The sequence below is a fragment of the Lissotriton helveticus genome, chromosome 2_1, assembly GCF_964261635.1.
Source record: "Lissotriton helveticus chromosome 2_1, aLisHel1.1, whole genome shotgun sequence".
NCBI classification, from domain to species: Eukaryota; Metazoa; Chordata; class Amphibia; order Caudata; family Salamandridae; genus Lissotriton; species Lissotriton helveticus.
In genome coordinates this window covers 164,186,776-164,208,003 of record NC_136059.1, presented here as the reverse complement: position 1 = coordinate 164,208,003, position 21,228 = coordinate 164,186,776, and the positions used below count along the sequence as shown (strand labels likewise).

The window sequence follows — 21,228 nt, the reverse complement described above, 5'->3', positions numbered from 1 at the left end:
TCCTTTGCCTTATCTACAAGGCAGCGGTATGCCACTTAACGTGGCTTAACACTGCCTTGTAAATAATATCCCTATTCACGCAGCACTTAATGGGAAAGGGGCGACCAATGGGTCTTGCAGTGGGCGTTCCCGCACAGCACCCATTGGTTTTTGACATTTCTCCATATTTACAAGGTGTGGGGTAGTGCTAAAAATAAGACCAGGAAATACCTGTTCTTAAATAGGCTATACAATATATTGCTCTTTCCATATGGGCTGCATTCTGCGGCACACATGGATAGAGCAGATTGCCTGTTAAGATTGTTTATGTGCAGGAAGGTTTTCCTTCCTGCACATAAGCAATACCCCCTGCAGCGCAGACATGAACGGAGTGCTGAAACTTTTCAGACACTCACCCCAACTCACAGATCTTGGTAGAATCCATCACCTTCTTTAGCTCACTTTGCCACCCCAATTCAGGCATAGCTATATGCAAATCAGACTTGACCCTGTGCCTCATGGGAACAGTCCAGCCCGACCTTCCAAGCCATGTCTTTCCTGGACCGGAAACAAGCATCCTGGGACCGGTTTCGGGCTAACAGCCCTCATCAGGCAGGCTAGCTTGATTCCATTGGGAAAGTGAGCAAGGGACCTACTACTGGGCATACCCTGCCAATTTAGGGCGAACAAAGCAAGCACAATAAGATGATGGACGGAGTGCTGAAACTTTTCAGACACTCACCCCCAGTCACAGATCTGGGTAGGATCCATCATCGTTCTTTAGCTCACTTCACCACCCCAGTTCAGACAAAGCTATATGCAAATCAGTCTTGACCCTGTGCCTCATGGGAACAGTGCAGCCCGCGAGCAAAAAAATGATGGATTTAGGCCCAGATCTCTGTACTGGGGTGAACGTATGACATTGTTCTGCATTTTGTCCATCAATTGTTCTTTTTGCATTTGTCACCCTAGCAAAATGGCACCACGGAGCCTGCGCTACCGCTAGGCAGCATTTTTAGCACTAGGGGAAATGCAGGGGTGTGCAACATTTTTTTAAAACTGTCAGAGCGTGGCGTATCCAATTTTGGAGAAACACCACGCTCCGCCAGTTTATTGTAAATATGCCCAATTGTCTGGCTGGTTTATCACTCATGTGGCAAGTCCGATGGGTCAGTCAAAACTTCTACTCCAGGCCAGTGGAATAGGGCCTGCAGATATTATACCACTTTCTTGACTGCAAAGCACCCTACTAAGGGTTTCTAGGGAGGCAGCTACAATCTATGTTCATGTGGTATTGAGGGCAGCTAGCCTCAATCTAGCACCATTATCAGGGTCCAAGGGTTCTCTTCCACATATCCAGCTATGATTTATATAAGATCTCCCACCCTTTTTTGGTTGAGTTTGCCTTGGTTGTACCATCATACCAAGGTGTGGATAGGCGCCAATGATGGGGCATGCCACTTTTAAGCGGGTCAGATGTCTACTCCAAAATCTTTGGATTGCCCCCATGACTATCCTTTCTGGTAAGTTTATCCTAGCTGCCCTTTAGTGTTTGTGATCATATTTAGAAGAACTCAACTAGGATTCCTCTTCTCCCACTCTCTCATGATGAATGGAAGGTTCCAAGGGTTCTCTAGAAAGCTTCCCCTATTCCCATGCAGCCTTCAAACATTTAGCAGCCTCACCTTCACAGTGCACCTTCACCATCCACTGAGGCCCCTCCGGTGTAGTGGGCTATCCCTGGGCGTTACACGGCTTGGCTTTCCAGGCGCCCGCAGCTCTTGTGGTTCCAGCAGGCTTCTGTGACCTCAGCGCCTGGTTTGCTGCAGTGAGTTCAAACTCTTCTGCTGCAGGTGTAGGCAGGACAGAACTCTGCTCAGGGTCCACAAACCCGGAAGCCGACCACCTTCCAATGGTACAGGTAAAACCCTGAGCCCCTGACTGGCATTAATTTGGTGCCAACCAATAGTCTCCACAGAGGTTGGTGAGGGAACAGCAGTCAGCCTCTTCTATGACTGTGGTGCACTTTGGGTTCATCCAAGTCCTGCAAAGGCTGGTGCGTAATCCAAAACTTTAGCACTTCCGGCAGCCTCAAAGATGGGGGGAAATGTACATAGTCTGCCAGAAAAGCTCAACATATCAAGGCAGTGCATGGGATTTTTCACTACAAAAGTCACACGAAGAACCAAGCTTCCACCATGTGACAGTGTGACCTCTTTCAGGCAGTGCAGCTGCTGTCTGAGACCTGGTCAGAGCCAGGAAAGAGACACATGTTTTTTATAGAGGGAAAGCCAATCCTGTGGAGAGAGAATTACATTGCAACGAGAGGCAAGAATACGATTCACAAAAACTTGTGTGCAACTAGTTCAGTGTAGCCAAGAAAACGGTGGCATTCACTGGCCCAAAGGGCAGATCTCACTTTAGATAATCTGTGCTTGTGAAGATCTACACAAACAGTTGGGATTTACAACTACAGAAAATCTGCAATACACTAGATTTGCTGCAGTCGTAAACACAATATCAGGACCGTAACATAGTTGTTGCTATTGGAAAACTAATACATTTCCACAAGGTTTTACATCCTTTAATATTTACAAATTTGACAACTGATCTTTCTCACCCATTCGGTACACTTATATTGTCAAAAAATCATTGGTAAAGCCAAAAGTTCTGTGCTATTTTATATGTATCTGTTGCAATGGCTTTACATGGAGGTGTGTGGGTCTATGCGTTTGTGTCTTCTTTTTCACTCTGCATAATACCGACCACAGTAGTAAATGGAGATTGTGAGACTCTCTGTATGAATGTTGTGTAATATGTTAATTGGGTACTGTTTACAACAGCTCTGGGGAGACAGCTAAAGCTTACCTTAAAACTTTGATTGGATTAGCGCCTCGCACCTGCATCCGAAAACACGAGAGCTCTGGTATATATGACCCCATCTGCGACCAAACCCTTCAGAAGGCAAACCAATTAAAATCGTTTTAAAGACAATATGTTGTAGGCAGGCATTTATCTGGAGGAGGAAAGTGGAAAAAACATAATGCTTTTAAATAAATACAGTTAATATCCCATAACGAAGTAAACCATCAAAAGTGAGGTTATTGATAAGGGCAAGCCACTCCCACATACAAGATAAAAAAATATTTCAACAAAAGTTATCAATTTAATTGGACTTTTCGGTCTGCTTGTATCATTGCCACATCAATGGAGGCCTGGCTAGTAGCATACATTTGACTATATTCACAAAGATTTTTCTGCAACTTACTGTTGTATTACTCGTGGTTCTAAGAGAAGTCCTGGCTCAATCCCGAATTTGAATTTCACGTATGACTTACGGGTACTACAAGAGTAAATCACACTTACTCATACACCAATCACTGTGAACCAGACCCATGCTGCTGAACAGACTGAATGTAGTGTACTGTGGATGTATTCTTAGCAACGCACTAAAACACATGTATTGTCAGCTTTGTGTAAGACTGTCATTTGCTTTTAAAAAACAAGCTTATGATGCAGTAGAATGTCACAAAATGCCCCACAGGAAGTTAAAAAAAAGATCTGTTGTATACAATATATGCATAAAGCTGTATATTTACTTTTAAGGGGCATGCTTGGTCACTTACCTTCATGGCTGTGGTAAGCAGACCCTCCTGTTGGAAGGCCCAAAATGCTTGAGTGTATATATATGTTGGCCCTTATTCGGATGGTATTTTAGACGCAGTGGCAGTCCTTAACCTTTTCAACAGGTGCAGCACAAAAGCTGGGATTGCACAGCACCTGGAGCACACACATTCAAAACCTTTTTGAATAGTTCGACGCCTGTGTGCCTGTTTAGGGCATAGTTACTGAAGCGGTGACTAGGCTGCTTTCAATATGTGGCAGACCAAAGAACCTATGCAAACAGGAGGTCTGCGAGTGACGGCTAGGGTGACCAGGCGTCCCCGTTTTGCTCATGTCCCCGTTTTTAGAGAGGGTCGACTGAAAACGGTATGAAGTATTTTTTATGTTTTACAAAGTAGGGATAGCAGTTGTTTCTAGAATGCAATGTAATTAACAGGCAAGCTACTGGCTTTAAAAATTGCATTTTATGTTTGTTCTTACTGCCTGTTCTGTAATTCTCTGCTGTGGAGCGCTCTCATCGCTTGAAGTAAAATTGTAGTGCTTCTTCTATTTTTGTGATATGTCCCGGTTTTTGGCTTTAAAATTCTGGTCACCCTAGTGACGGCAGCAGTGGCTTACAGAATGCAGACGTGGAATATAGCCCAAGCGAGAACGCTGTCAGAACTCATATATTCACTCACTCTTCCGCCTATACATTTGATAAGCGTGGCTCAAATCCACCTGAGCGACTTACCTCACTCATCTATCATTCTCATATAATAAGCCAGCCAGGCAGTGGAGAAGAATTAGAAATATATTTATTAGGACATAATATTCATCTGCAGATGGGCCCCGTCAGGTCTACACCCCAGGGAGTGCACCGAGAGGACTGACTCATCCTATCATGATAATACATTATAACATAACGTGGCAGGGTAAAGACACGCCCAGCCTGGAAAATTACAGAACTAGCAAAGTGGTGAACAATGAACTCATACATGCGGCATCTGCACCTGCGCAGGCAACACTTTATCTACCCTCAATAATAATAATAATAATAATACTGGATTTTATACAGCGCGAACAGCTACCTCACAAGGAGGTGTCCCGGCGCTAGTAGTTCACCGATAACCTGGGCCAAAGAGGGGAAGCTAGCGTGGCTGGGTGAAAAGCCAGGTCTTTAGCAATTTCTTAAAGCAGGGTTCGGTTGGAGCCTGTTGAATTGCTTGTGGTAGGGAGTTCCACAAAGCGGAGACATTCGCTGAGAAGGTCCGACCGCCTAGTCGGGCCTTCTTAGCACGTGGGACAGCCAGTAGAACACGGTCATTGGACCGTAGTGCGCGGCTTTGGGAGTATCTTGGGAGACGGTTTTTCAGGTATTGTGGGCAGGAACCATGCAAAGATCTGAATGCAAGCGTCAGCGCTTTGAATTTTGTTCTGTTGGCAACTGGTAGCCAATGCAGGGTACGAAGATGCGGAGAGACTGACTGCTTAAACGGGATTCGCAGTAACAGTCTCGCAGCCGCATTCTGAACTACCTGAAGCTTGTGAGTCAGGTATTTAGGGAGGCCAAGATACAAGCCATTGGCATAATCCAGTCGTGAGGTAACAGTTGTGTGGACAACTGTTTTTCTGCAGCCCACCGGTAGAAGTTTTAAAATTTTACGAAGGTTTCTTAGCTTGCTCAGGCAGCATCCGGCCACTTGTTGGATATGGGATGTAAAGGACATATTATCGTCCCATCTCACTCCAAGATTTTTTGCCGATTGACTGGGTGACGGGGGTGGGCCCATCTCCGTAGGCCACCAGAGTTCTGGGGCGGGGGTGGGGCCCTTCCCGAAGAAGATGACTTCGGTTTTTTTGGCATTTAATTTTAGTTTATTAGTGTTCATCCAGTGTGCTATGTCCTGGAGACAGCCTTTGAAATTTGCGAAGGAGTCTTGCGTCATTTCTGAGTACGGAAATACCAACTGGGTGTCGTCAGCATACGAGATTGCCTTGACACCCCAGTTGGCAATTAACGCAAAGAGAGGTGCCAGATAGATGTTAAACAAGGTCAAGGTCACAGAGCCGAGGCTCTGCTTCTCCGGGGCATGGAAACATTTCTACAAAACTAACTCCAGGCAAGAAATGCTGAACCAAGGATTTTCTGCTCATAAGGGAGGGGGGAAAACTGTACCATGAGACATTGGAGCTGCAGAGCAAATGTCAGCATCAGAAGTCTGCCTGCCATAGACAAGTCCCTCTCTCCTATGAGAGAAGTTGAAGCTTGCATATTACAAAAATAGCTAAGTGGGTTGCAGCACATGAATTTTAAGCTGTAACTGCATATTGGTCAGACACACTAGGCTAACATTTCATAACGTCATTAGAACATTCTGCAACAGGAAAATTACTATCTATCACATTCCTCTATGTGAGGTAAGTCCCCGCTCCGGGTATCTGTCTGTACTATAAATGCCGCTCCTGCCGAGGGTGTACATATTCTAAGAGTGACGAAAGATGGTCTAGTCTTTCCTGCTAGATGTGTTCTATTAGAAAGCCAAGATCACACGTGCTGCTTTCTGTGATAGACAAACATTTGCTTTGTTAGTGCCTGTTCTGTGAGGAACCAAAGCTTGCAGTCTCACTGCCAATACCCCACACCAGGCACGCAACACCCATTGGACTCAAAGGGCTTCAGCCCCCTCTCCCCTCCATCGACGGCTACAATTCCTTCTAACATTTAACCTGCTCCTTGGACGCTTGCATCCTTGACTATTTGACCCCCAAAACATTAATCACGGTCTAGTCAGTCTGCACTAGCAGCTCAAGCTTTCGTCCGTAAGTTGATTCTCCTCCACATCGTCATGTAAATGAAGCACCAGCTGGACCACAGGAGTATTACACCAAACGTTAGGATTCGTACTTAACATCGATAGAAACATCATTGGACTTATCGTTTAATCTCAGCATACAGCTACTCAGTGGACTGTCGAATCAGCCACTTCTCAGGATTCTGCCCCTGAAGAAGGGTACCTGAGGGTCCCGAAATGCATTGGGCAACGCAGCTACAAATTACAAAATTGTCTTTGTATTATAAATATACATAGCAATGCCATGAATTTTGTTGTCGCCACAACTGATTGTAATTTTGTATAAAAACAGGGTTTCCGTTTGAAATAATATAATTTAGTCTAGCATTGTATATGAACACAAATTAGGTGTTAAATAGGTGAATAGGATTGATGTATTCATGCTTTATTAGTTGAATGTATATATTTTCCATCGTGAAAACTAAAAACTTCAATGCTTAACAAAAAACTGTCAATTGTTTAGTTATTTTTTGGAAAATGGAATGTTTCCACTAGGAACAGTGCTCATTTCTTGTAGATCTTAATCTACTTTTTTGTTTGTTCACATATTATGTTAGCCAACATAATTCAGCAGTGAGCACCCTTTATTTAATCGAGTTTAGAATTTCAAGAATAGGATTTGTTAAGAGTGCACCCCACTCACTTTTTTCCCAGCAAATTTCTAGAAATATTGCTCATGTCCCCGTTTTTAGAGAGGGTCGACTGAAAACGGTATGAAGTATTTTTTATGTTTTACAAAGTAGGGATAGCAGTTGTTTATAGAATGCAATGTAATTAACAGGCAAGCTACTGGCTTTAAAAATTGCATTTTATGTTTGTTCTTACTGCCTGTTCTGTAATTCTCTGCTGAGGAGCGCTCTCATCGCTTGAAGTAAAATTGTAGTCCTTCTTCTATTTTTGTGATATGTCCCGGTTTTTGGCTTTAAAATTCTGGTCACCCTAGTGACGGCAGCAGTGGCTTACAGAATGCAGACGTGGAATATAGCCCAAGCGAGAACGCTGTCAGAACTCATATATTCACTGACTCTTCCGCCTATACATTCCTCTATGTGAGTTAAGTCCCCGCTCCGGGTATCTGTCTGTACTATAAATGCCGCTCCTGCCGAGGGTGTACATATTCTAAGAGCGACGAAAGATGGTCTAGTCTTTCCTGCTAGATGTGTTCTATTAGAAAGCCAAGATCACACGTGCTGCTTTCTGTGATAGGCAAACATTTGCTTTGTTAGTGCCTGTTCTGTGAGGAACCAAAGCTTGCAGTCTCACTACCAATACCCCACACCAGGCACGCAACACCCATTGGACTCAAAGGGCTTCAGCCCCCTCTCCCCCCACCCTCGTGTGTGGCAGCCCGGGATGAGACAGCTTCCCGGGCACACACAGCTGCACCAGAGCACTTCACAGGTCTTTAAAAAACCCATTTGCTTGTTAATGAGACCTTGCTGTTGTTTTACCCCTTCTAAGAGCCCCTGCAGCTCCACTCTGCATGTTGCTTAAAGATTCAGCCCCCCCCCGAAAAATTTTCTTAGCCCCCCTCCCACCCCTGAAATTTGCCGCTAGTTGCGCCTCTGCCCCACACTGACCCCAAATTGATCACTCTAGCACTGCTGCTGGTCAAAGGTTTGGTATTGGGAGTGGACGTACCCCAACTCCTAAGCAATAGTTGACACTGCAGTGCTTAATTTCAGCCGGTGGTTTCCGGTGCTTAACACTGGCACTTAATTGCCGGCACCCTATCTTAGTTTGCCTGAACCTGCACGTATGACAGCTGCCACATGGTGGCGCTGTTTGCGTAATTTAAAGATAAGCAGAAAAACAGTGGTCTGTTAATTCAATAAACATTAAAAACAACTAATACCTGCCACCCAAGCTATTCTTAAAGCTTTGACGGCCTCAAACAGTCTAAATTGTCACACTTGTATGTAGTGGTATAGGTAGTAGTTGTGTAAGTACAGTGGCAATGTGTGGTGCCTCCTGACGAGGGCTCAGCAATTATGTTTAAAAACATTAAGCACTGGCTGGCAGACTTTGTTTACTGCAACAAACAATCAGAGGTATTTGCAGAACGTCTACCACAAACCTCACACCTGAACCTCTGTCTCCTACTTGGAGATGTAGATTATGACAACTGTTAAACTCCTGGGACTGACATTACACTCAGCAGGGACTTTTATCTTTCCAAGAACACTGAGACTGGTGTCATTGGGAATATATGCTCATATGATATGCTTCATTGTTTTTTTTAGGTTTTTTTAAGTTTGAGTTTATTGAAAAACAAACAGAGATGAAGAAAACAGTTAAAATGTTACAACCATACATATTGTACGATAAAGGAAACTATAAACTGGCAAATGCAATACAAAATATAGAAGTGCAAAGAAGAAAATCAATCAAAATGTACCAATAGAAATATCATTGTAAGCATAACAATGTCTAAAAATAAGAATAATCAAATAAAACAGCAATCAAAAGACAATTGGTAAGTAGCTAACAAAAGTGGTAAAAAGGCAGTGGGGGAATTCAAGGTGGTTTCTGTACTTCATCTGAATTAAATTTAGACGTAGTGGACGAAGAAGCAACTAAAGATAAGTAATTGGTTAGGGGGAGCCAGAGGAGATCTCTTTTGATAGCCAGGGAAATGGGAGAAACATAATTAGTATCTAGGCGATGATGGAAACAAACCGCATTCCACCAAGAGCGAAAGGTGACATTATTTGCCTGTTTCCAATTGGAGGTGATGAGATGGAAAGCAATAGCAATAAAAAATTAGAGGAGCTTATATTGTTGTGAAGATTGGGGCCAAAGAGGGGAAAGAGTACCCAGAAAAATGTGAGTTATGGAAAAAGAAGTTTGGACATTAAAAAATTGTTTGAATTTGGGACCAAATAAGTTTCCAGAATTGGAGTATAGGAGGACATTCAAATAGCATATGCTTTAAATCAGCAGCAGAGCATGAGCAAGACCAACAACGAGAGGGAGTGCTGGATGAAAAAGTGGACAGATCAATGGGGTAAATAAAATCCAATTATAAATGAAAAAAAGGGTTTCAGTGGTATTAGCGGCTCTAGAGGTCTTATGAATCTTTAACCATATCTTATCCCAAAGAGGAACCGGCCAATCCTGAGAAAGATCTTTTTCCCAAGCCAATTAAATTTTAGTTTTAGATCTGTAATAAAAGTTGAAGGGATTTATATAGAAAAGAAGCAGAGGGAGAATGGTCTAACGCAGAAGATACAGTTTGAGATACAGTGGGGATATCATTGGTGACGGGTAAAGATTGAAGGTATTGAAGAAGGATGGGACAAAGCAAATTATACTGTGAACGAGATGACGAAGATAAGGAAAATTGAGATTGTAGATCAGAGAAGGGAAGAAGTTGGATGTTAGAAAGAAGTTGGGAAATCCTTCGTAGACCTTTGGAGTACCAAGACTTCCAGTATATGGAACGATTACGGATCCGAAGATGTTTATTATGCCAAATAGGCTGTAAATGAATAGAAGTAATAGAGGGGTAAGAGGAGGACAAAAAAGGGATAAGAAGATTACGAGAGTGGGAAATGACAGGGTTTCGAAGAGAAGTCATGTTGGATGTGAAGGAGAGGATTTCTCTGAACTCAAAGGGAGTAATAAAGGAAGATTCTATTTGTAGCCAGAGAGAAGGATAAAAGGTGATATCAGTGGAAATTCAACGTTCAGCTTGTTTCAAGGAAAAAGCTCGATGATAAGTTTTAAAATCAGGGAAGCGAAGTCCACCATTAGATTTATCCTTCTTCAGAGTGACAAGAGCTATACGAGAACATTTGCCTTTCCACAAGAATTTGAGTAAGGTAGAGTCGATCTTCTTAAAATAGTAGTCAGGAATATGTAAAGGAATCATGGAGATAATGTATAATATAAGCGGTGATAACATCATTTTAATTGAATCGAGACAACCCCACCAAGAAAGAAACAAAGGATTCCATTAGGTAATGGCATTATTAAATTTTTTGGTTATAAAATCACAATTTATTTTAAGAGTGTCAGACAAGAGAGGAGCTAACCAAATTCCCAAGTATTTAATCTTAGAAGGTTGCCAAGAGAAACCAGAATGTTCGAAAAGATGTTTTTGGCATAAGTGGTTTAAAGGTAGGATTTCACATTTGTCAACATTAAGACGATACCCAGAAACTTTAGAGAAAGAAGAAACCTGTTGAAGGAAGAAAGGAAGAGAGAACTGAGGATCAGAACAGTATAAAAAAATATCATCTGCATAAACTGAAAGCTTAACTTGTTGAGATCCAAAATGGAAACCAGAGATATTATCGTCAAGTCGAATTTTAGTGAGAAAAGGTTCTAAAGCCGATACAAATAATAAAGGGGACAATGGACAACCTTGCCTAACACCTCTGTGCATAGAAAAATAATCAGAAACCATACCATTAGCAAATATCGATGCTTGAGGACCGGAATTAAGTAAGGAGATATAAGAGATAAATTCAGGTGGGTAACCAGCCCATTTGAAATGCTTCATTGTTGTTTTGTTGTTCCACCCCAAAAATTGACTAAAGTCATTGGACAGAAATGCTTGAGGTCTTGCTGCCCAATCTGTAGCTGTGCAGTGATGGAGAAAGCTTGGCCTGCTGCCTCTGAAGGAGGAAACCTTGCACTATGTCTGCCCAAGGTGTGCCTGTTCTATGAAGAAGACGTCTTTTCAGTGCTGTTGCCCCCAACGTATGAAAAATAAATAAAGACTATATTGAATTTACTTGCATAGCATGCTCTATGAACCAGGGAATGTTTCAGAATACTAATGTGAGGTACCCATAAGACTGAGTAAGTCACTGAAGCGTGTTCATGGGATAAGAGAAGCCAGGTCTGTAACTTTATGCTCCTATTTTATTCTTGTAGTATAGAGACACCAGTAAAAGACATTTTTATATCACCCTCACAGAATTGTAATATAGGTTTGATATTTTAACAAATGGAGATCATACGTGTGGGAACCCATAAGTGGGAGACTGAAAAGTCAGTGCACAGTAGTACCAGTGGTGTAACATTAACCCCGCAAGCCCCGCGGTAGAGGTGGGAGGACTGAGCGCCAGAGCCCTCCTCCAGCACTGTGCACGGGCGGCAGGCCCATTGGCCTAAGAGCTCCTGACTGCACTCCTGTACTTTGCAGGTGGATCCCCTCAAGTTTCGTTACTCCTCTAAATAGTACTCTCAGACCCTGGACAGTGCAAGTTGTGGAACCCACAAATGACTCATACCGCACTGGGTAGGCGGGGGTTCATCATCCTGTATGGTATGTGAATGTATGGTAATTCAATATGAGGTTTGGCTATTTCTTTCAAGGGGTTTGTTTGTCTTGTGTGTTTACACAGTGTGCACACCAGTTCTTTAACTCCTCACTCTCCCCCTTTAGTGTGTAAGCTACCTGTTTTTAACTTGTCACTTATGAATGAGAAGATTGTGTGATGTTCCTTCTGATACTACCAACTGGCCTTTTCTTAATGTTTATGCCCGGGAAGGTTGTGCTGCTGCCGCCCATGTTGTGCGTTTGTTGTTGGGTTAAACTCAGTATAAAACGTTCTACTACACAAATGACAAACCAAATCTCATTGTCAATGCTTGTTTTCATGCATGATGTGAATCAAAGGTGAACCATCAAAAAATATGTGGGCAGAGTTTATTTATTTTTTCTTTTACTTATGAAATTAGAAGCTTTTTTGGAATGGCATTGACTACTTTGTAGTTTTTAAACAGAGCTATCCAGTAGCTCCAAGCCAACATCTTTGGCCAGGTCTGTTATTGAAGCCAACAGTACCTTGAGTGCCAAGGTTTTGAGCTCATGATAAAAGTGTTACAAGCAAAACTACAAGCCCCACAGTGCAGCATGCCGTTGGCTGAAAATCGGATGAATTCATGTCATGGTGCCTCTTGGCCGACTTGCAAAATGAAAAATAGATTTATGTTCCTGACTTTCTGCCTGTTTTTGTGTGGACTGATAAAGGGTGAAGAGCCCTTTGGGTGAGAAGGCAGAGATAATCCTTCAAATGCAACTGCAGGAATCTCACTGCTAACACTCTTTGGAAAACCATGAAGCAAAAAAAGGACAACACAAGCAGCGGTTGCACATGTCTGAAGAGACACCGAGAAAGGAAATACAATCAATCCATCAGCATTTGTAAAGCGCGACACTGGCACTTAAGGGGTTTCTGAGCGCTGTGTCTCAGTCGAAGAGCCAGGTCTGGGGGTCTTTATGAAGCTGGAGGGGAAGGATATTCCAGGTAGTAGAACCATTGTAGTTCAATCACTACCTAGTTGGTTTTATCTTTTACCCATAAGAACGCCCGTCATAGGTTGAGTCCACCAGAGTGGCATCCACCTTCCCCCGCGTGGATATGAATGCAATGGCACCTCTCTTCTTCCCAAGCGCATCCTGGACCCAGAGGTTGCTGTGATTTGCATTGAGTACTCTCAACAACTTTGGGATGCTCCCTACCATGGACATGTGCAGATCGTGCAACCCTGCCTGCTCCCTCAGTGTTTCCATGCAGATCTACTGAGAAAAACAGGCGGTTCCAAGAGAACACTTTTCAGTGGAGCTCAGCATAGTAAAGGCTTTTCAGTTCCCCTAACAGTGCCAGAGAATTGTGAGTCAGCACAATAGTAAAGCAGTGTTCCTTAATACGCAACTGCAGAAAAGGACTCAGGAAGTTATTCAAGGGATGCAGGTCTTATTCCCCTGAAATGGTACCCACATCATGTCGCAGTCGGCCCTAGTGCACAGAAGGAAGTAGACCCCTGCAGTGTTATTAGACTATGTGTTCTAGGACCCTTGTGGTTTTGGGCAGAGTCAACAGAGGAATGACGTAACTGGTTGGGTTGTGTTAAGGTGTGGCTATTAATGGTTATGACGCAATCAGAGAACAGTGTGTGATTGTATGCGGAGGAATAAAGACGTACAATCCAGAGCTCCTTGTGTGGCATATTTATTTGCTTGCTCTCAGGCTCGGGAGAACGCTACAATCCCTCCCCTCCCCTCCCCCACCCCGTCCCCCGGTTGCTGTTAGAACTGTGAAATACCGCAATAATCAGAGTTCAGTGGGCCTCTCAGGACTCTGGGCCGTGGCATCACTGTACCTGCTGCACTATTGGAAGATACACCAGACACTCTCATCTGCCTGTAATGGAGAACCGACAGAAAAAAAATTACGCGGGCAGTAGCATTTGTAGAAGAATCAATAACCTCTAGGATTTGCTCTTTATCACATTACTTAGTTGTGTGTGTAGATTAGTAAAGACAAACAAGTGAAAATGTCAGGGTGATTTTCCTCTATTAACTTGCACTGTCAAATATAATTAAAAGCCATTTTGGTCAAATATAAACTGTATGTCACCTGACTATGCCTTGGTGATGCCCATGGCTGCAGATTCAAAACACAACTAAGAGATGGAGTTGCAGAAGCACAGCCTTTGATGCATGATAAGAATTGCTGTTAAAGTCCCATACTCTTGTGAGGGAAATGCAAAAAAATATGGCGGCTATTTTTGTGTCTTTGAATAGTTGTAGAAAAATATATCAAAACAACCGTACAATAGGATAATGTACTAATTATTAAGCATGACAAAACATTATTCTTTGGAACATTTCATGTCTAAACATTTGTTTTCTTAAACCGTTTAGTCTCGCCTGGGGATGTAAAAAGTACTACAGTGGCCATCTTTAATGGTTCCATTCTATAATTGCCTTAAATAAAAGTTAGTGTGGTATCTGTTCCAAAACCGAGCACCATAAGTGATACAAGTTTGGGCCCAATAATTGAAAACATGTTAATATGAGATAACATTTTATTAATTAAGATAATTTTATATTAACTTTTTTATCTGAAAAGGCTTTTCAAGTATTATCTATATAAATAAAAATGTAAATGTTCGTTTGTTCAAAATCGTGAATCTCCGAAAGTTGAAAATGTTCATTTGCTCAAAATCGCAAATCTCCGAAAGTTCTTCACCGATTGCTTTGAAATTTTGACAATGTTGGATTCGTAAACACGCGTGTTTTTATATACACAGCGTTGGATTCCAATACGCACGTGTCGAATACGCGCGTGTTTTTAATCGGAAGCCCGAACAGACACATAAAAATGACAATGTTCGTTTGTTCAAAATCTTAAATCTCTGAAAGTTCTTCACCGATTGCTTTGAAATTTTGACACAACGTTGGATTCGATTAAGCGCGTGTTTATATATACACAGCGTTGGATTCGTATACGCGCGTGTCCAATACACGCGTGTTTTTAACCGAAAGGCCGAACAGACCCTATCGATTTGGTTGCTGCGCAACAACTACAAGGCACGCATAAAGACAATAGTCTACATATATTAGGATGGACAGTTGGTGTCAGAATGGCGGACCGGGAAGTGGGTGGAAGGAGGGGGGAGGAGTTGGTTCACTTTGCAACATTAAGAAAGGACGCATAGAGACAATAGTCTACATATATTAGGATTGACAGTTGGTGTCAGGATGGCAGACCGGGAAGTGGGTGGAGGGAGGAGTTGGTTCACTTTGCAACATTGGCGCGTGTTTATATATACACAACGTTGGATTCGAATACGCACATGTACAATACGCATGCGTTTTTAATCGAAAGGCCGAACAGACCCTATCGACTTGCTTGCTGCGCAACAACTACAAGGGACGCATAGAGACAATAGTCACAAAAACATATTGTATACCCACAAGCATTGTGAAATTAAACATATTAGAAACGTTTGCTTACTCTTTTCTTACTCTTCCATTTAACCAGACTGAGCCACAGCAACGCGTGGCCGGGTACAGCTAGTGTTAATGTATTTGTAAAGTGCACTTTCACCCACGTGGATATCCTGGCGTTCAGTAGGTGTGTGTGCCTAGTCCTGCCTAGGGTAGGTTGGTTGAAAAGCCAGGTCTTCAGCTTCTTGTGGAATTCAAGAAGAGAGGAGGAGGCTCTATTGTGGAGAGAGGTTGTTCCAGCATTAGGAGCGATGCAAGAGAATGTCCGTCCTCCTAATGTGGTTCTGTGCATGCATTGAATGTGTGCAAGTAGGAGTCCTGCGGAGCGGAGGTGTCTGGGTAGTTAGTGGAAGGAGATGTAACTATTCAGGTAAGTTGTATAGTGCCTTGAATATATGTGTAAGAAAGCTGAAATTGTGCGTATGTGTATCAGGAGCCAGTGGCTCTCCCTGAGATGTGGTGTGATGTGAGTTCTGTTGGGAGGTTGAGGATGTGTCTGGCTGCCGAGGTCTGAGTAAAGTGCACAGAGTTCTGTGATCTGTTTAGTGTTACATTATTTTGGCTAAACCTATGTAAAGAATGTGCAATGAGATAATATACTCATTAATAAGTACAACAATACTTTTGGATGGTGACATTTGTTGGTCTCTCGTCCAATATTCTCAAGGCTATGGTGCATAGCTTGGGTTGGGCAATATTACATTGTCTGAAATTGGGTATACACCCGTTACAACGCATCTTTTACTCCACACTACCATTACAACGCGACTTTTACTCCGCATACCATTACAACGCATTGCGCTGGGGGGCGCTCTAGGATAGGGAATAAGTATAATTTACTATCCAACACCTTCCCTAGGGTCCACGGGGACTGGAGTTAGAATAGTAAATTATACTTACCACTATCCAGCACCCCAAAGCGCTATGCGTTGTAATGGTATGCGTTGTAAAAGTCGCGTTGTAACGGTATGCGGAGTAAAAGTATGCGGAGTAACATGGTACATCCCTGAAATTGACGTTAGGCTACTGTTTCCTGTTCAAACACTGAGTATCATGATTCCTGCATCCTCGAGTCACACTTCTGTCTACAGCAATACCACCAGGAACAACATGGGCTCCAATCACCCTGAAGGGCGAGCGGCTATCCTGTGGGTTAGTCCAAACTGTGACAGACAGCTGGAACTAAGCAATGGCTAAAGGGGGCTGCCACACTGCCCCATTCCATATGTGCTGCTTATGGCAGGAGCAATAATATGAATGGCACTTCAAGCAACCTATGGCTGAAAGGGGCTGTTCATGTACAAAATAGTGATGAGTGGAATGTTTGAATTAATCTCGGACACTTGTAATTACTCAGGCCGCATCACAGTCCATCGTTATTTTTCACACCATGCCACCTGTGTTTGGACCCATCCATATGCAAATCAGTCTAGACCCAGTCCAGCCCAAACTGCCTGGCCAGGTCCTCCCTCAACTGGAACACTAACAAACCAGGACTTGTTTCTCCCTAGTTAGGGTTCACCAGACAGGTATTACATGATTCCAGTGACACAGTGTGCACAGGACCCATATCTAGACATACGCATTCCATATAGGGCAACACACTGACGTATACAAAACAGAGATGGATGGAATGCGTGAATAAATCTTAGTCACTGTAATATGGATAAAACCGGTCCTGGGTACTTGGCTTTCAGTACAAAGAAAAACCAAAGGTGATGATGGACGGAGCGTTGACAATACAAACACGCACCCCCAGTCAACTGATCTGGGTTTAATCCATCACCGTTCTTTAGCTCACTCCGCCACCCCAGTTCAGACATGGCCATATGCAAATCAGTCTGACCCTGTGCCTCATGGGAACAGTCCAGCCTGAACTGCCAAGCCATGTCTTCCCTGGACCTGAATCAAGCTTCCCAGGACCGGTTTCTGGCATTACAGCCCTCTTCAGCCGGGCTTGCTTGACTCCAGTGGCAAAGTGAGCAAGGGACTCACGTCTGAGCATACCCTGCCAACTTAGGGCGAACAAAGAAAAACCAAAGGTGATGATGGACGGAGCGTTGACAATACAAACACTCACCCCCAGTCAACGGATCTGGGTTTAATCCATCACCGTTCTTTAGCTCACTCCGCCACCCCAGTTCAGACATGGCCATATGCAAATCAGTCTAACCCTGTGCCTCATGGGAACAGTCCAGCCCGAACTGCCAAGCCATGTCTTCCCTGGACCGGAATCAAGCTTCCCAGGACCGGTTTCTGGCATTACAGCCCTCTTCAGCCGGGCTTGCTTGACTCCAGTGGCAAAGTGAGCAAGGGACTCACGTCTGAGCATACCCTGCCAACTTAGGGCGAACAAAGAAAAACCAAAGGTGATGATGGACGGAGCGTTGACAATACAAACACTCACCCCCAGTCAACTGATCAGGGTTTAATCCATCACCGTTCTTTAGCTCACTCCGCCACCCCAGTTCAGACATAGTCATATGCAAATCAGTCTGACCCTGTGCCTCATGGGAACAGTCCAGCCCGAACTGCCAAGCCATGTCTTCCCTGGACCTGAATCAAGCTTCCCAGGACCGGTTTCTGGCATTACAGCCGTCTTCAGCCGGGCTTGCTTGACTCCAGTGGCAAAGTGAGCAAGGGACTCACGTCTGAGCATACCCTGCCAATTTAGGGTGAACAAAGAAAAACGATGGATTTAGGCCCAGATCTCTGTACTGGGGTGAATGTATGACATTGTTCTGCATTCTGTCCATCACCTGTTGTTTTGGCTTTCAGTACAGGCAAGACCTGGCCTTGCAGTTCAAGTGGGACTCTTCTCATTAGAGCAGGGTCTAGACTGATTTGCATATGGCTGAGCCCAACCTGAGGTAGAATGGTGTGTGGAAATGACGGATTGGCAAAAACATCACATTCTAATGCTATTACAGTCTCTTACATAACTAAACAATTTATGTTATTTTTCTCTGTGAGCAACACAAATGGGGGCAGGGCAAAAATTAACCTACATGGATGTTTAAGTATGGCCTGACAGTGCAGCTGTCTCCGGACCTTTCAGCCTACACCAATATAATCCTACAGTTCTTTGCTTCCACACAAATGCAAATCCAATCACATGCAATTTACTTGTTATGCTTCGCATTACCATACAACATCGCTTTAAAGTCAGACCTATTGACATTGCCAGTGCTTCTTTTAATAGCAGCTTAGTTCACAGAGTTCTTTTTCAATGATATGTCCATGGCAGAACCTCTTATCGATTTATTACATTAAATTATGTAATGTACTGCTTTATTTTATTATTTATGAGTGATTAATGCAAACTGAAACATTTGTCATTTTCAGTTTAAGCAGCCCACACTCCATTTTAGTGGCAGTTAAATAAGCGCTACCATCAATATGCTACTCTCTCTAGGAGGACCTGGCAGGGATATGATGAGCAAATGCATCTGAGGTTTTTTGAAAAAATAATAATAACCTGTTTTTATACAGCGTTTGATATTGTACTTTTATTTCAGAGCACCTTATATGACAAGCATTCATAATATAAGATGTAATGGTGCAGAAACTAACTCACTGAGCCATATTGCTTGATGCAATATCTCCCCAAATTTCTTCCTAAGAAAAATAAGTTAGTATAAAATTAGCATTGTAAGAACTGAGCCACATCCCTTTTATCACTTTTTTAATGCACTATAACTTTTCTATTTATCGTTTTAATTACTTTTTCAAAGGGCACCACCACCTCGTACAACATTTATTATATCATGTATTTATTGAAACGCATTCCTTCAAAAATAAAACTCATTCGTTTTTATTTGAGATGTTTTTGTATTTTACAATCTGGACAAGCATATCAAGGGGAAAGTGTCCTTCAGTTATTATACGGACTTACTGATTTTCCAAGTGTGCCTCTTCTAAGGACAATCTCTATGCCTGACGCCGATTAGGGATTCATCAATCCCCCCATTTATTACAGAACTCAGTTGGCCGGGTTGTCATAGTACCACTTCATACAGCTGCTACCCATGACTCTGGTACAAGAGTTTTAGCCTGGGATGAAATGTGAGGGAATTCCTAGAATCTCACCCCTTAAGTAAAAAGGTTTCTAATTCATGTAGGATGGCCCTTATGTTGTTCCATTCACACACTCCCCTGCTGTCCTTCCTTGTTGCCTTCCTTCTTCCACCCTAACATTGTTATTTAGCGGCCGGATACCCTTCCGGGTGATAGTTCAACCTTACAAATCTGCAAAACATAATTATCTGAAAGATTTGACACTGTTGGATGTCATTAATTCACCCTCACTTATTTTACATATAAACCATTATAATTCAATGCCAATGTTAGTAAAATCAGTGTAATATTCTGCCACAGATAAAGATAAATACTTTTTTTTTAAATGTAGGTCTGCCACAGATTAAATTTAGGTCTGTGTACATTCCATGATGTCTAAAAACCTAAACTGCCCGACAACACTAAGGGAGTCATTTACAGTATGGAGTGTTGGCCATCACCTCCACCTTCCTGACGCAGCCTGGTCACCACACCTAGATATCCTCACCATGTAGGCGAAGATCTCCTGCCATGTTTGGCAAATATTTTTTTGTTTTTCAACAATAAGGTCTGAAAGCAGTTTATTATCTACATTATGTCTAACTCTAGTCAGGTCACGCCAGGAACTTGTAAACTTGTTAGGGAGGATCACATGAAAGAGCGAATTCTACGTCTAATTGACCCAGCCTGATTCCAATCATCCATAGTATCAGCTCCTCATATCTGCAAGTCATCTATAGAAAACTGCAGCAACATATTGTGCAATACGGCAAGAAAGGTCCACATCCAAAAGAAACCCTGCACTGATGGAATGCAATGGAGACCCCCTGCTCTAATGGCCAGAACCTGGGATACCACACATCTCTACAATGCCAATTTGTTACCACATTGTCCACCTTCATCATTAAATGACCTCAGACAAGAGCACATAGGACCTTCGGCTCGCTCCGCTAACCTCTTCCACCTCATCATCCTTCGTTGCGTTAAATAGCAGGCTCTGTATAATCTATTCATACTCAGAAGGAGCGAGGGTACATATCCAGGAGAACTAATATTAGGACAAGAAACTCTGATCAGGTCTTGAATCGCATTGGTTGTTAAAGAAATTTCAAACATGATAATTTGTGAGTTTTATAATATTTATTATGTTTCAAATAAAAAATTAACAATCCAGTGTGCGTGTGGCACTCTGTATGTTTACCCGTTGATCAATTATCCTAATGTTTACACATGAGTGTAAGCTACTTGGGTGCTGGCGGGTTGCTCCCTCTGACCTAAGGTAGTTGAACTCAACGACAAGATAAAGAACATTGTTTAACGTAACAATGTGCCCAACCGCACTCCTTTGTGAGACGAGAGGTCTTCAAATGTGAATCAAAATAAATTTAGTTTGGTCCCGAAATAAATGTGTTCACATCCGAATGGATGATTTTAATCTTCAGTAATATTTAATCAGTTGAAACTGTTACATCACAGTTAAGTATTCAATAGCATGGTTGATGTCATTCTGTGTAATAAGATGTGATATCCAAATGATGATTAAATAAACTATGTTCTTTATCAAATACAAAATTCCCAGACAGTAACCCCAATATTTCATGGAGATGTTGGAGTTTTCGCTGAGTAGACAGAAAAAAAAATCTAAGATAAAAACAATCTTCTTTTACACATTTTAACTCAATGGATTTTGTGATAGGTTGAAATTTCGATGCATACTTTTTCTTGGTTTGCTGAATATCCATTTATTTCAGACTGTACATATAAGTAAAGATTAAGACACATTTTTATGAACTTGTCAGTCAGACTCTGAGCAGTTATTTAATAAAAACAATAAACTATAATGTAAAATTTAATTGTAGATTGATACAAGCATATTTGATTCCAATGGTTTCATGATGAAATCAATATCACAGGGCGTTTCTAAACAAAGGTGAGTTGAAGCATGAATCGTAAAACTGATTTCAGTAGTGTGTTGACCATTTG

The 21,228-nt window shown here is 42.4% G+C and overlaps 1 protein-coding gene across 1 annotated transcript in view; it reads left to right on the top strand.

The window, feature by feature from the left end:
• Positions 1–21,228, top strand: part of LOC144819266 (aldo-keto reductase family 1 member A1-A-like) — a 187,265-nt gene that overhangs the window by 69,711 nt on the left and 96,326 nt on the right. The gene's annotated exons all lie outside the window — the stretch shown is intronic.